Source organism: Mustela nivalis (genome assembly GCF_964662115.1).
Source record: "Mustela nivalis genome assembly, chromosome: 18".
Classification (NCBI taxonomy): Eukaryota; Metazoa; Chordata; class Mammalia; order Carnivora; family Mustelidae; genus Mustela; species Mustela nivalis.
Window position 1 is genome coordinate 55,143,135 of NC_139037.1, and position 14,698 is coordinate 55,157,832.

The window sequence follows — 14,698 nt, forward strand, 5'->3', positions numbered from 1 at the left end:
TACTCCTTGGTAACCAGGGAGACAGTATGCATGCCCCCTCACTGATTGGATGTCTCCACCTGGCCTGACCCACCTTTGTGTCTGGACTTTGTTACCTGTAAATCCCCTGGGGGAAGGGGAGCAGGGACAATTTCTAAATAGGTCCTCACTACACCAAAAGAGCACAGGCACCAAAGGAAAAATTAAACAGGAGGGGCTGCATCAAATTAAAATACTTCTGCACAGGGGTGCCTGGGTGGCTCAGTCATTAAATATCTGCCTTCCGCTCGGGTCATGATCCCAGGGTCCTGAGATGGAGTCCCCCCCCAACCCCTTTCGGGCTCCCTGCTTGGTGGGAAGCCTGCTTCTACCTCTCTCACCCCCCTGCTTGTGTTCCCTCTCTTGCTGTCTCTCTCTCTGTCAAATAAACGAATCTTAAAAAAAAAAACAAAACTGATGAAGTTCTAGAACCTAGGTGAGGTTTGGTGGGCTGAGGTCCGGAGCCGATGACCAAGAAAGAATTCTTGAGACATCTTTGGTGCAAAATGGTGGTTTATTAAAGCACGGGGACAGGACCCGTGGGCAGAAAGAGCTGCTGCCCCGGGTTGTGAGGGATGGCAGGTTATGTACCCTGCTGTTGGGGGAAGGTGAGGGGAAGGGAGGTTTCAGTGGAGTTTTCATATGTTAAAGAGGGCCTACAAGGTGCCAGGATGTTCCGGGCCTGCCGGAGGCCTTGCCCTTGCTGCTGGATCAATGTTGTCTTTAGACCAGTCATTAACATTAAGATAGCTGGGAGACTTTTTGGTGGGGTGTCACAATCCTGCTATCAATCGTCTTTGTTAGTGAGATTTAGAACATTTGTAAGCCAAGGGAGACTCCTGTCTAGCAGGATTGTGAGTTCTGCAAGTTAACTATTTGCTTATTGTTCATGGCAGTCAGGGCTGCCTGAGGGATGCTACACATATGGAGGGGAGCGGATGAAGGGGGGGGGGTGCAAGGCGCCAGCTTTTGCTTTGTCCTCAGCCAGCCTCCTGCTCCCTCATCATTCCCCCCTGAACAATTTTGACCCTTAAATCTTTAAGGTGGTTGAAGGTGGAAGGTCTCATCTTCTGTAACTTCTTCCTGCTGAATAGGGGCGTAGAGCTGTCCCTACCTACTGGGGTCAATATTGATCAGTGGAGGAATGTATAGGGGAGTTACGAAAGGCAGAGGCAGCCGAATCCAGCGCTGACAGTGAAGGAGTGTCTTTGCGCGTGGTAAGGATCATCTGTCGTGGTGAAGTCATTGCAGCAATGGAGTCTCGGCACCAAGTAGAGAAACATGGAACAAAGCAACATATTAAAGTTAATAAGGCGATAAGAATGAGAAGCCCGAAAAGGAGATTTGGCCATAGTCCTCCTTCAAACCAGGAACTTAACCATTCACTGAGAGAGAGGGATCTTGTAGGGCCTTAATCTGGGTATTCATGTCTTTTATTAGTCCTGTGACATTTTTGTGATAAGTCCTAAAGCACAGCGACCTATCCACCCTGGAGGAAGCCAGGGCCACAGGTTGGTTCCACATATCCAGTGGGTTCCATTTGGAGCTGGCCATCTAATGCCAGGTCGCCTTGCCCAGTCAGTAGCAAACCAATCAGTAGCCTGGAGTACTATTATCTGGGAACACATTTCTAGTGGTAGCCATCCCAGATATCGTGCGTGATTTGCCCAAGTATTATTTGTATGATTTCTTTGTTCCCAGCATAAAACTGCCTTTTAACTGAGCTGTCCAATCGTGAGTGTGAACCACAGATATGTATCCCAGATTTGATATGCCATCCTTAGTATAGCGATAAGGGGGGTTTTGTAACTTAGGCCCATATTTGTTGGGGAGTTATGGCTTGATAGCAATCCCCTTTCCTTCCAAATAGCTCCATGGGCATGTAGTACCAGGAAAGCACATTTGGAGTCAGTATAAATGTTAATTCTTAGGCTTTGGTAATTGCAAAGTGCTAGTGAGCACTATGGCATACCTAGCTTATCTTATTTTTTCTATGAAAACTATTGTCATCAGAAAACCAACTGTCATTCGTATTTTTAACAGGGGCATCTTAAATCTGGACAAATAGAGTAAGCAAGATCAATAACCTTTTTTGCTCTATAGAGAAAGAAGTACAATGGTCAGGTTCAGGCATACAGGTAACTAGGTTTAAAGTTTGACAAGTTTTAAGTATTAATTCTGGCATGTACAGTCCAATATTTAATTAGTTGGTTTCTATCATCCACTGATGGCCTTTGAATTCTAAGACAAATCTGGACCTGATGTGACATCATTACAGTCAAGGACTGTCCCACAGTGAGCTTTGAGGCTCCTTTATAGGAGGGCTGTTCCATGCTTAGCTAAAGCATCTGTTTGCAATTGCACCTCAACAGAGGTGACTTCTAGGATAAATATGACTAAGGGATGAAACCAATAAGAAGACCTTTGAATGGTCCAGCCTTAAAAATATCCTGATTACAGAGGATCATTGTCAAGTGGGAGAAAACTTGTCAAGAGATAAGGGGAGTCCCCCATGCATCATACAATCCACTCATAAAGAAAGTGGGGTCATCCATTATCTCCACAAGTCCATAGTTAATCCTATGGAGTGTGGTATGGTGGATTTTAGGCAATTTCATTATCCCAGCCACACATAAGGGATTAGTTAAGTTATACAATTGTAGGGGAATCAATCCCATTTTCCAGTTGTTTAATCATGTGCTGTGGGGTCTTGTTCATATATCCTCAAAATACTAAGATCGACTAAAGAAGCTATTTAAACAAACATTTAAAGACAATCAAATCTAGAATTTAACATCCATAAAGGTGTTACTAAAACAATTTTTCTCTCTAAAATAACCCTCATTTACAGAGATAGCCAAATCAGGACTAATTCACTTGTGAAACAAGTCCAGTTTTAACAAACTTGGCCTATTATTTACATAAGCTCAGCAAGAACAGTGAGTGTGATCAATAGATCTTTTAGAATCTGCTTTGCTGGAACTTTGTATAAGGAATCTCTAGGTTGAACTTTTAGTAGCCTCTCCGGGCCAGAAGCCAAGCCACATACTTGCCATCAGGCATGCCTGCAATACCTGTTAATTTGGGCGAATGAGTCTCCGCACCTACCAAAGAGTGACATTCTTTACTCACCTGGTGAGGCTGCTGGGAACTCTGTAAGCAAGGTATCAATCAGGCCAACAGTCCCAAGGGGCTTTATGGCTCCAGGTTTCATAAAGTCAACCTTAGTTCCTTTAAAGCTGTCTGGTCATATCTGAGTCTATGCATGTCTTTCTCAAATATGACATTCCAGCCAAAGCCTTGGTAAAATAACCCATGTTTCCAATGGTGTCCTGTTAAAGGAGAACAGACTCTTATTGAACTTATGCAAATGACTGATTGCCATGGAAGAAAGAATACTTAACTGAGACCTTTTGGTTTCAGAGGGTTCAGATAGAGAGAAAAGGTGAATGCCTTGAGCCATCTTTACAAATGAGCACTTTTACATCTCTGTAAAGTTACAGATAACTTAAGAAAAAGTATCCCTAGTCTGGAAGAGCAAACATTAGAGAGAACCAGCAATGTTTAAAGTAAGACAAAACATGAAGAGACACAACACTATAATCTTTTAGTTCATTTAGTCCCAGGTTACTAATTCTGGTGAATGCGGCTGTAGTCCGTTTTGGAAATTCTTACCCATTTCAGTTTTAGGATTTTCAAGTATATCAAATATCTGTATTTGTCCTGAAAGTCCTTTATAGGAATCTACTTGAAGATAAAACTCATTTTACCAGAGAATTAAAACAATTATAAATGACAAAAACTCAGAATGGATATGGTTAGAGCTAAAGAGACATGGGAGTTTACAATTTAGCTGCAAGGAAATCAGGTTATTTCTGTGATACATAACATTTCCATAATTACAGTATCAAGCGATGATCTTTCAAAACATTAAAACTTTAGGAAGTGCGTAGAATCTCTAAAATAGTTATAGCATTTTCCCAAATGTAACCCAAGGTTTATCATTGGTTCAGTAGTACTTCATGAGCAACTTCACATACCAAGGAAAAGCCTGAGTTAAAGAGATTTACAATTTAAATCTTGTCAACATTTGCTAAAATCTTAGAAAGTGTGGAAGCACATGCCTAAATATAATTAGGGATGTTAAACACCTAATAAAACAAAACATAGGAACTGGTTTTTCTGGGCAGGCAAAGAGAAAACCATTTACATTTTTTTTTAACAGCAGATCAATTGATCTAAGAAAACATTGTCCTTTTGAACAATTTCAGTCGTGTACCAATGTACCTTTAAAACCCATTCATTTCAATCTTAATCCATTCTTGACCATCGCTGAAATTCCTTTTCTGAAGATTTCCCTTCACAAACCTTCTACAACTTTCCTTTGCATTCAGGTTTTGTCCCAAGCCATTTCCTTCCAAACAACCATCTCATTTAGGACAAAATTACCTTCCTTTACCTTCAACAAAATGTATTCCCATTCCTTAAATCTTTCTTACACATCTCCTACTTTCCTACATACAGTTTCCCTTTATTTCCATCAGTCTTAGTTACACTAAGCAGAACTTTGTATTCTTAGAAACACCTTTAGTTATTAACCAATTGTGAACTGCTACCACAGAATTCTTTAGGTGGCAAATTTATGAATCAGTTAAGTGGCAAACAAGTTTACCAACAGATTTAAATACTCTTAGTTTCTTTGCAGTAAGAAGTCAAAAGCACAAACCTACATCCAATAATTAATGACTTAGCATTTTATCCTGTTTGGTTAAGACCTAGATGTCCACAATTTAATTCCATTTGTCATCCAAGCAAAACTTTAAGACTTTCAGGTTACCAAAGACTTTGAAAGCTACTTCAGCAATTACCCATTAGAACTTTGAGACAGACAATTAACCATCAGTTTAGTCATTTCTTTGCTAACAAATTTTAACAAGTAACATAAGCTTATTTAACCTTCAGTAAACTTCGATAGAATAAAGCTTCACATTTACTGCTGTTAACTTAAAAGACACGTCTTTCTTAATTAAACCAACAAACTTAACTTAGTTCCAATAGGGATTTACGTTCCACCTGGGCCCACTCCACTTTGAATGTTTACCTGAGACATGCGTGGGAAGATCTGGAGTGGGGGTGTTCTTTTTGCTCCTTGACAGTGAAGAGAGGAGCCGTGGTGCATGATCTAGAGGCTAGTCATGCAGGCTGCATGCACGTTGGTGCACAGAAACAGGAGTAGGGGGAAACAGAAGAAACAAAGTGCTGCCAGGAGGCAGAGAAAGGATTCCCGGTTTCAGAGCTCATAAGCCCCAACAGAGGAGCAGACGCCATGCTTTCCCACCAGCAAGGGGGGAGGGGTTAGGCAGTCCAAGTCAGGCCAGAGAACACAGGGAAACTTCCCCGAAACAAAGAGAGTTTCGGCAGCTGCTTGGGAATATTCCTTATAGTCTCTGTCTCGAGTTAGACCAACCCCAGTTGGCTCCAGTTATAGCCATTAACACGGGACGTGAGTGAGGGAGAAGCCCCCACATCTATTAAGAGAAACAGAAATAAAGCCAGAGTCCCCTTTGCTAGGGATGGCCCAGCAACCTGGGTTTACTAGAAGAAGGCTTATTTACGTAATTACCATCCAATATGTCAGGAGAAAGTTTACTAGCTGACTCATTTGGGCAAACACATTCCACAAAAGCCCCTCAGTCTGGGGTTCTGGTATAGAGCAATGAAGGCCTAGGTATGAGCAGTGAAGGTATCCTAGGTCCATTTGCCCTGTTTCCTGCAGAGGAGATCTAACTGATAGATCCCACTGAGGCCATGCAGTGTTACAGGAGCTCAGTCCTTTCCTAAGTTTTGCAATCCAAATTATTTCCAGTGGGTTAAAAGGCACCCCAAGGTAGAGTCCTTGGGAACTGAAGCCAGAAAAGTAATGAAGGTCCATTACCAAATCCCCCCTGACTCCTGGGTAGCGTCCCACGCAGGATATGTCAGAGGTTCCTGTGTGTCAAAAGCGACCAGAGGCGTCCCTCAAGATATCGCTATTGATCACCATCCTGCCTTCCCCGAGAAGGCATTCCTGCCGTAAAAGGCCCTGGAGGGGTGCCGGCGTCCCTCCACTTCCCCATCGCATCCTAGGCTGCTGATGGGTGCCTGGTGAATGGACTAAAACGCTTGTGCCATGCCATGCTCATTGTCTGTCCTGAAGACTGGATAGTGTTTTGTCATATTAACCCATGGAAATACTAGAAAAGTTTGGCAAGGGGAAATTACCCAATTTCATAGCTTTAGGCGGTTTGCAGAAGACACTGATGAGAAACAGTAATGATTGAAATCCATCATGGTCTATGCGACATTCCAACACATGTGGTCCTTACAGCCAACTTCCCTAGGAAACGGTCCCCGGTTGCGTTTTAATTCAATCGGGTACTGGTTTCGGCCGGCTCCGAGTGGAGGTCTCGCGGCCAGAAATGGCTAGACCGGGCATGTGGAGGGGATCACATTAGATCAATCAGGAGGAAACCTCACACGGGAGTCTTAAGATTGGCAGCCGTCCTGGTGACTTAGGTGGCTGTCCCGTGCCCAAGAGAGACAACTTTCTATAAGAACAGGAATAGAGTGAGGCCATCAAGTTTCTGGGTCTTATTGCCATTCCGGCCAGGGTACTAGCTTACAGCCAAAAGGCAGACGCTCTCCTCCCCATAGAGTAGCCACGGGCTAGAGGATTACAGCCTGAGCAATTGACATGCAAGTCTTCCAATAAGACCATACTCCTTGAAAAGCCCCTGAAATCAGAGTAAATGGAAAGAAAGTACTCACCAATTTTGCACCGAAGCTCAGAGTCCAAATGTAAAGACTCACAGCCCCACGTTGGGCGCCATATGATGAAGTTCTAGAACCTAGGTGAGGTTTGGTGGGCTGAGGTCCGGAGCCGATGACCAAGAAAGAATTCTTGAGACATCTTTGGTGCAAAATGGTGGTTTATTAAAGCACGGGGACAGGACCCGTGGGCAGGAAGAGCTGCTGCCCCGGGTTGTGAGGGATGGCAGGTTATGTACCCTGCTGTTGGGGGAAGGTGAGGGGAAGGGAGGTTTCAGTGGAGTTTTCATATGTTAAAGAGGGCCTACAAGGTGCCAGGATGTTCCGGGCCTGCCGGAGGCCTTGCCCTTGCTGCTGGATCAATGTTGTCTTTAGACCAGTCATTAACATTAAGATAGTTGGGAGACTTTTTGGTGGGGTGTCACAATCCTGCTATCAATCGTCTTTGTTAGTGAGATTTAGAACATTTGTAAGCCAAGGGAGACTCCTGTCTAGCAGGATTGTGAGTTCTGCAAGTTAACTATTTGCTTATTGTTCATGGCAGTCAGGGCTGCCTGAGGGATGCTACACATATGGAGGGGAGCGGATGAAGGGGGGGGGGGTGCAAGGCGCCAGCTTTTGCTTTGTCCTCAGCCAGCCTCCTGCTCCCTCATCAAAACAGTTTTTGCACGGAAAGCGAGTCAACAAAATAAAAAGGCATCCTATAGAATGAGAAAATATTTACAAGCTGTAAGGTATTAACAGCCAAAATACATAAAGAACTCATACTACTCTGTGGCAAAAGAAAAAAAAAAATGAGCAAAGCACCTAAATAGACCTTTTTCGAAAGAAAACATACAAATGGCCAATAGGTGTATGAAAAAGTGCTGGACATCACTAACCATCAACGAAATGCAAAATCAAAACCACATGAGTCTCATACTCTTAAGATGGCTGTTATCAAAGAGTCAAAAGATAACAAGCATTGGCAAGGGTATTCAGAACAGGGAACACTTACACACTGTAATGTAAATGGAATATAAATCAGTACAACCATTATGGAAAACAGGATGGTGGTTCCTCAAATAATTAAAAATAGAACTAGTATAACCCAGAAATCTCACTTCTGAGTACACGGCCAAAGGAAATTGATGAGGGAGCAGGAGGCTGGCTGAGAACGGAGCAGGGGCTAGCACCTTGCACCCCCTCTCCACCCACTCCCCTTGGTAATATGTGTGACATTTCACAGGCACCCCTGACTGCCCTAAAAGAAGAGCAAATGGTTATCTTGCAGAGATCACAGTCCTGCAAGGCAGGAGTCTCTCTTGGTTTACAAATGTCCTTGAGATTACAACAAAGAAGTTACCTTATCAATAGCCCAATTTCCAAGGACACAAAACTCAGTTTCTCAAGCCAAATGTCACCCTCCCCTCCATAAAACCTAAGGAGGCGGGGGTGGAAGGAAAAGTAAATAAAGTTAAATTTCTTCTAAACCTAAATCTCATTAACAAGGATGCTTGATAGCAGGAATGTAACATTCCACCGGGAGACTCCCAATTGTCTTTATGTTAGTGCCTCATTAGAGGGAAAGTGGCCTTGGCTTGATAGTAACCAGGCCTTCCATATCCTGACAGTCTTCTTTATCCCAATAGCCCTTCTGAACAACCCTTTGTCCTCACCTACCCAACTCCTGTGTATATAACCAGCCACTCCTCACAACCCGGGGCAGCAGCATCTCCGTCTGCCCACGGGTCCTGTCCCCGTGCTTTAATAAACCACCATTTTGCACCAAAGATGTCTTAAGAATTCTTTCTTTAGTCGTCAGCTCCGAACCTCACCCCACCGAACCTGACTTAGGTTCTGGGACTTCATCAAAATGACATCAGTATCTTTTTTTTTTTTTTTTTTACTTTTTTAAGATTTTATTTATTTATTTGATAGAGGGAGATCACAAGTAGATGGAGAGGCAGGCAGAGAGAGAGAGAGAGAGAGATGGAAGCAGGCTCCCTGCTGAGCAGAGAGCCCGATGCGGGACTCGATCCCAGGACCCTGAGATCATGACCTGAGCCGAAGGCAGCGGCTTAACCCACTGAGCCACCCAGGCGCCCTGACATCAGTATCTTGAGGAGATACCGGCACTTCCATGTTCATTGTAGCATTATTCACCATAGCCAAGATTTGAAAACAACCTAAGTGTCCCATCAACAGATGATTGGATAAAGAAAATGTGATGTATATATACATACAATGGAATATTATTTAGCCTTAGAAAAGAAGGAAATCCTGCCATTTCCAACAACATGGGTGAACCTCAAGGACATTATACTAAGTAAAATAAGCCAGGTACAGAAAGACAAATAAATACTGCTAATCTCAATTATATGTGAAATTTTTAAAAAGTCAAACTCCTAGAAAGAGGGTAGAAGAATGGTTACCAGGGGATGGGGGGAGGGAGAAAATGCAGAGATGTCTGTTGGTCAGAGGGTACTAACTTTCCATTATAAACTGAATGAGTTCTGATGACTGTAGTTAATAATAATGTATTGTCTAATTGAAAATTGCTAGGAGAGTAGATCTTAAATGTTCTTAACACACACACAAATAATAGCTGTGAGGTAAGGGATAAATTAATTAACTTCATGGGGTGACATATCTCACTGTATACATATATCAAAACATTACATATTATGCCTTAAATATATACATACTTGTATATAATACCTCAATGAAGCTGGAAAAATATATGCAGTTCTAAAAATAATAAAGTCTTTAAAAATAATAAATTTCACCATCTGGGTCATCTTAGAGTTGACATCTGTTAATTGTCTTTTCCCTTGAGAAATGGTCAGATTGTTCTGTATGTGTAAGTGATGAGTAATTCTGGATTTTATCCTGGGAATTTTTAATATTATGTTGTGAACTCAGGATCATGTTAATACCCTGTGGAGAAAAAAAAATTTTTTTTTAAATCCTGTGGAGATGGGGCATCTTGGGTGTCTCAGTGGGTTAAAGCCTCTGCCTTTGGCTCAGGTCATGATCCTGGGATCCTGGGATGGAGCCTTGAGTTGGGCTCTCTGCTCAGCAGGGAGCCTCCTTCCCTTCCGCTCTCTCTGCCTGCCTCTCTGCCTGCTTGTGATCTCTGTCTGTCAAATAAATAAATAAAATGTAAAAAAAAAAAAAATCCTGTGGAGATGTTGAGTTTTGTTTGCTTTATTTGTTTTAGGAGGCAATCAGCCTGGGTAGGTTCAGAGAGCAGGTTTTGTCATATCTTATGTGGGTGCTGGTAACAATGTTAGTTCAATCTTCAAATCCTTTGCTGTGCTTTTTGTATTAGCATGTGCCGCCCTGGAGTCAGTCTATGACTCGGGCAGTGGTTTATATTGTTCAGTTGTCACAACCTTGTTGCACTTCTTCACATCTGTTCTGCTTGTGTAGTTCAGGGTGAGCCTCTGAGGTGAGAAGGGAAAATTGGTATTTTCCCTCGCCCCCCACTCTCTGGTGCATAGAAGCTCACTTTTCCTGGTCCTTTGGAAATAGGAGACTTCTCCTGGAGTTTCTGCTGTTGGTGCTTGTTGCACAGTTATGTGGTTTGGCTTATTCTTGGATCAGGAAAAAAGAGGGGAAAGAAATACGAAACTCACTCCCCACCTTGTAAGTCATTATTAAGGCTGTAACTTAATTCCCCAATCTGCCTTTTTTTTTTTTCTCCAGTTTGCTTTTCAAAGCTCTCAGGTTGTTGTTTCTTATATTCTGTTTTAGCTGTTATTGGTGAAGAGACTAGTTGCGTATCACTATGTTATTCCATCTTGGCCAGTGACAAAGAACTTAGTGGCAATCTCTTCATTATTTTCAGCACATTATTCTTCTATATAAATTGTAAAATCTTGTTAACTTTTATGAAAAATTATGTTGAGATTTTGATTGGAATTGCATTAATCTATAATCAGTTCATCATATCAATCAACAAATCAATTTTGGGGAGAAATTCTATCCTTTTACAGTATTGAGTATATTCATGAACATGGAATCTTTTTGCATACTTGAGGTCTCAGTTTAATGTTTCAGTTTATTTCTTGATACCATAGAGTTTTTGTTGCTATGTGAGTGCTATCTTTCTTTTTTTAAAATCTACTTTCTGTTTATTATTACTATATAGAAATCCAGGGGTTTTTGTTGGTTTGTTTTCCAGTTTTTTTTTTTCTTTTTCTTTTTTTTTTTTTTTAAGATTTTATTTATTTGACAGTGTGAGCCCACAAGCAGGGGGAGCTGCAGAGGGGGAGGGAGAAGCAGGCTTCCAGCGGAGCAGGGAGCCAGCCAACGCTGGGCTCCATCCCAGGACCCTGGGATCATGACCTGAGCCAAAGGCAGACGCTTAACTGACTGAGCCACCCAGGTGCCCCCAATGTTCATTTTTAAGATAAACTTTCTTTTAACTAAGTTTACAACCCAGAAATCAAGAGTTGGATGCTCCGGTGCCTGGGTGGCTCAGCGGGTTATTAGAGTATCACATTCGAAGTATGTTCAAATCATAATTATAAGTAGATAAATTATCACAGTGTAAGTACACTATCCTGGCCTCTGATACCATGAGTTTGTCTTGCCTGTTCTTGAACTTCATATAGCTTCTTTCATTCAAAGTAATATTTCTGAGATTAATCCACGTTGTTGTGCATATCGGCATTTCACTCTTTCCATTGTTGTATACCCATTATATGAACGTACTGTCTCCGGTATGTTCTGCTGTTGAAGGAGATCTGTGTCGTTTCCCGGACCATTAGGAATAGCACAACTGTCAGCATTCTTGGACATGGGTTTTGTTGTACTTAGATATATACTTCTCTTAGATGATCACTTTGGAGTGAATTATAAAACAAGAAAGTATTTAAGGTATATAGTTTTGTTCAACTAGTTTTCTGAAGTAATACCAATCTATGCTTCTACCAACTGTGTGTGTGAATTCCAGAAGTTTCCAAATGTGCCATCATTTGGTTTAAACAGACTTTTAAATATTAACTCATCTAGAATGGATCAAGAAGATGTGGTATATATACACAATGGAATACTATGCAGCCATCAAAAGAAATGAAATCTTGCCATTTGCGACAACATGGATGGAACTAGAGCGTATCATGCTTAGCGAAATAAGTCAAGCAGCGAAAGACAACTATCATATGATCTCCCTGATATGAGGAAGTGGTGATGCAACATGGGGGCTTAAGTGGGTAGGAGAAGAATAAATGAAACAAGATGGGATTGGGAGGGAGACAAACCATAAGTGACTCTTAATCTCACAAAACAAACTGAGGGTTGCTGGGGGGAGGGGGTTTGGGAGAAGGGGGTGGGATTATGGACATTGGGGAGGGTATGTGCTTTGGTGAGTACTGTGAAGTGTGTAAACCTGGTGATTCACAGACCTGTACCCCTGGGGATAAAAATATATGTTTATAAAAAAAAAAAACATTTAATGTTTATTTATCTCCCAACCTCTATCCCATATCAAAATTCCTTCTACCCAGAATGAGGGAAAGGGTGAACAGGGTTACCATGGAGATAGTGAAATAAACTACAGTCAATTCAGGAATTAAAAATAATAATAATAAATAAATAAATAAAAATAAATATTAACTCATCTAGGGGTATATAGTGGTCTCATTGTGGTTTCCTCCCAACATTTTATTATGAAAAAATCAGTATACAGGAAAGTTGGAAGATTTATAAAATAATGACCACCATTTCCAATGGTTATCAATTTGTATATCTTTAGTATATGAGTAAGCTTGTCCAAGCTTTCTCTTCCACTTTTAAAAAATTTTTTAATTTAATTTAATTTAAAAAATTCATTTATTTGATAGACAGAGATCACAAGTAGGCAGAGAGGCAGGCAGAGAGGGGCGGGGAAGCAGGCTCCTGCTGAGCGAAGAGCAGGTAGGTCGTGGACTCCATCCCAGGACCCTGGGATCATGACCTGAGCTGAAGACAGAGGCTTTAACCCACTGAGCCACCCAGGTGCCCCTTCCCTCCACTTTATAACTTGTTTACTTTTTCTTATTTATTTGTACGTATTTCTTTGTTACAGATATTGTTTAGGAAACAACCCTTTTTTGGTATATATATTTTGTTAGTTTCCTACTTTTGCTCTCATAATAACTACAAACTTAGTGGCTTAAAACAACATAAATGTGGGATGCCTGGGTGGCTCAGTCATTAAACACCTGCCTTCCGCTCAGGTCATGATCCCAGGGGTCTGGGATCCAGCCCCGAGTCAGGCTCCCTGCTCAGCGGGAAGCCTGCTTCTCCCTATCCCACTCCCCCTGCTTGTGTTCCCTCTCTCTCTGTCTCTCTCACTGTCAAATAAATAAATAAATCTTTAAAAAAAAAAAAAACAACATAAGTGTATTATTGTATTGTTCTGGAGGTCAAAAATCTGAAATCTGTTTCACTGGGCTAAAAGCAAGGTATTAGCATGCTTGTATTCCTTAAATAGGACCCAGGAGAAAATCCATTTCCTAGCCTTTTCCAGCTAGCATTCCTTGAGTCATGGCCCCTTCTTCCACATTCAAGGCGCATCACTTAACTTCTGCTCCTGCCATCTCATTTTCTCCTTGGATTCTGACTCTCCTACCCCCTTTTCCCATAAAAGAACTCTATAATTACATTGCACCCATCATAGATAATCCAGGATCATCTCATTTCAAGATCTGTCACTTAACCACATTTAAAAAGTGTTCTTCACACAAAGGTAACATATTCACAGGTTCTAGGGATTAGGATGTGGATATCTTGGAGAAGGGCATTGTTCTGTCTACCACATACGTTGTAAATATCTTCCTCTGCTCCAGGGATTGTCTGTTTACTCCCTTATTTTTTTTTTTTAAGATTTTATTTATTTATTTGAGAGACAGAGATTTCGAGAGAGAGCACGAGTCAGGAGGAGAGGAAAAGCAGGCCCCCTGCAGAGCAGGGAGCCTGACACAGGGCTCAATCCCAGGACCTGAAGTGAAGTCAGATGCTTAACCAACTGAGCCACCCAGGCGCCCCTGTTTACTTACTTAATGCAAAGTTTTCATTGAAGAATTTTCTCCTTTTAATTTAGTCCACGGTGTCAAACTTTTCCTTTATGATTGGTGCTTTTTATGTCCTTTTAAAATTATTTTTGGTTTTCATTTGTTAGCACAGTAGTTTTTTTTTTTTTTTAAGATTTTATTTATTTATTCGACAGAGAACACAAGTAGGCAGGCAGAGAGAGAGGAGGAAGCAGGCTCCCTGCTGAGCAGAGAGCCCAACATGGGGCTTGATCCAGGACCCTGAGATCATGACCGGAGCCGAAGGCAGCAGCTTAACTCACTGAACTACCCAGGTGCCCCTTATGTCCTTTTTGATATTCTTCCAAGTTTTTTATCTGGAAGTGTTACTGTTTTACCTTTCACATTTAGAACTTCAATCTCTGAATATATTTTTGTTTAATATGTGAAGTTGGGGAGGGCAGAATTCGTTTATCTCTGTGTAGATTTCCAAGTGCTCTAATGACCAGTGTTCATTGAAAAGAATGCCCTTTCTCTACAGCTTTGCAATGCCATCTTTATTATAAATCAGGCGTTCATATTTGTGTGTTTCTGAACTTTCTCCCAGAGGTATCCACAGAACTTTCTGTGGTAATGGAAATGCCTGATATCTGTCCTTCCAATGTGGTAGCCATACAGCTACTGAGCACTTGATAGACATACAGGTAGCCATACAGCTACTGAGCACTTGATATATGGCTAGTATGACTGAGGAACTAACTTTTTAAAGTTATTTAATTTTAATTAATTTAAATAACCATATGTGCCTAGTAGCTACTGTATTAAACAGTATAGGATATTGATTTATGGACCTATTTGTGCCATAGATCCCT

At 41.5% G+C, this 14,698-nt stretch overlaps 1 protein-coding gene across 2 annotated transcripts in view; it reads left to right on the forward strand.

Annotated features, from left to right (window-relative positions):
* The window catches only part of LOC309852889 (orphan sodium- and chloride-dependent neurotransmitter transporter NTT5-like), a 44,263-nt gene that overhangs the window by 17,788 nt on the left and 11,777 nt on the right, over positions 1-14,698 (forward strand). The gene's annotated exons all lie outside the window — the stretch shown is intronic.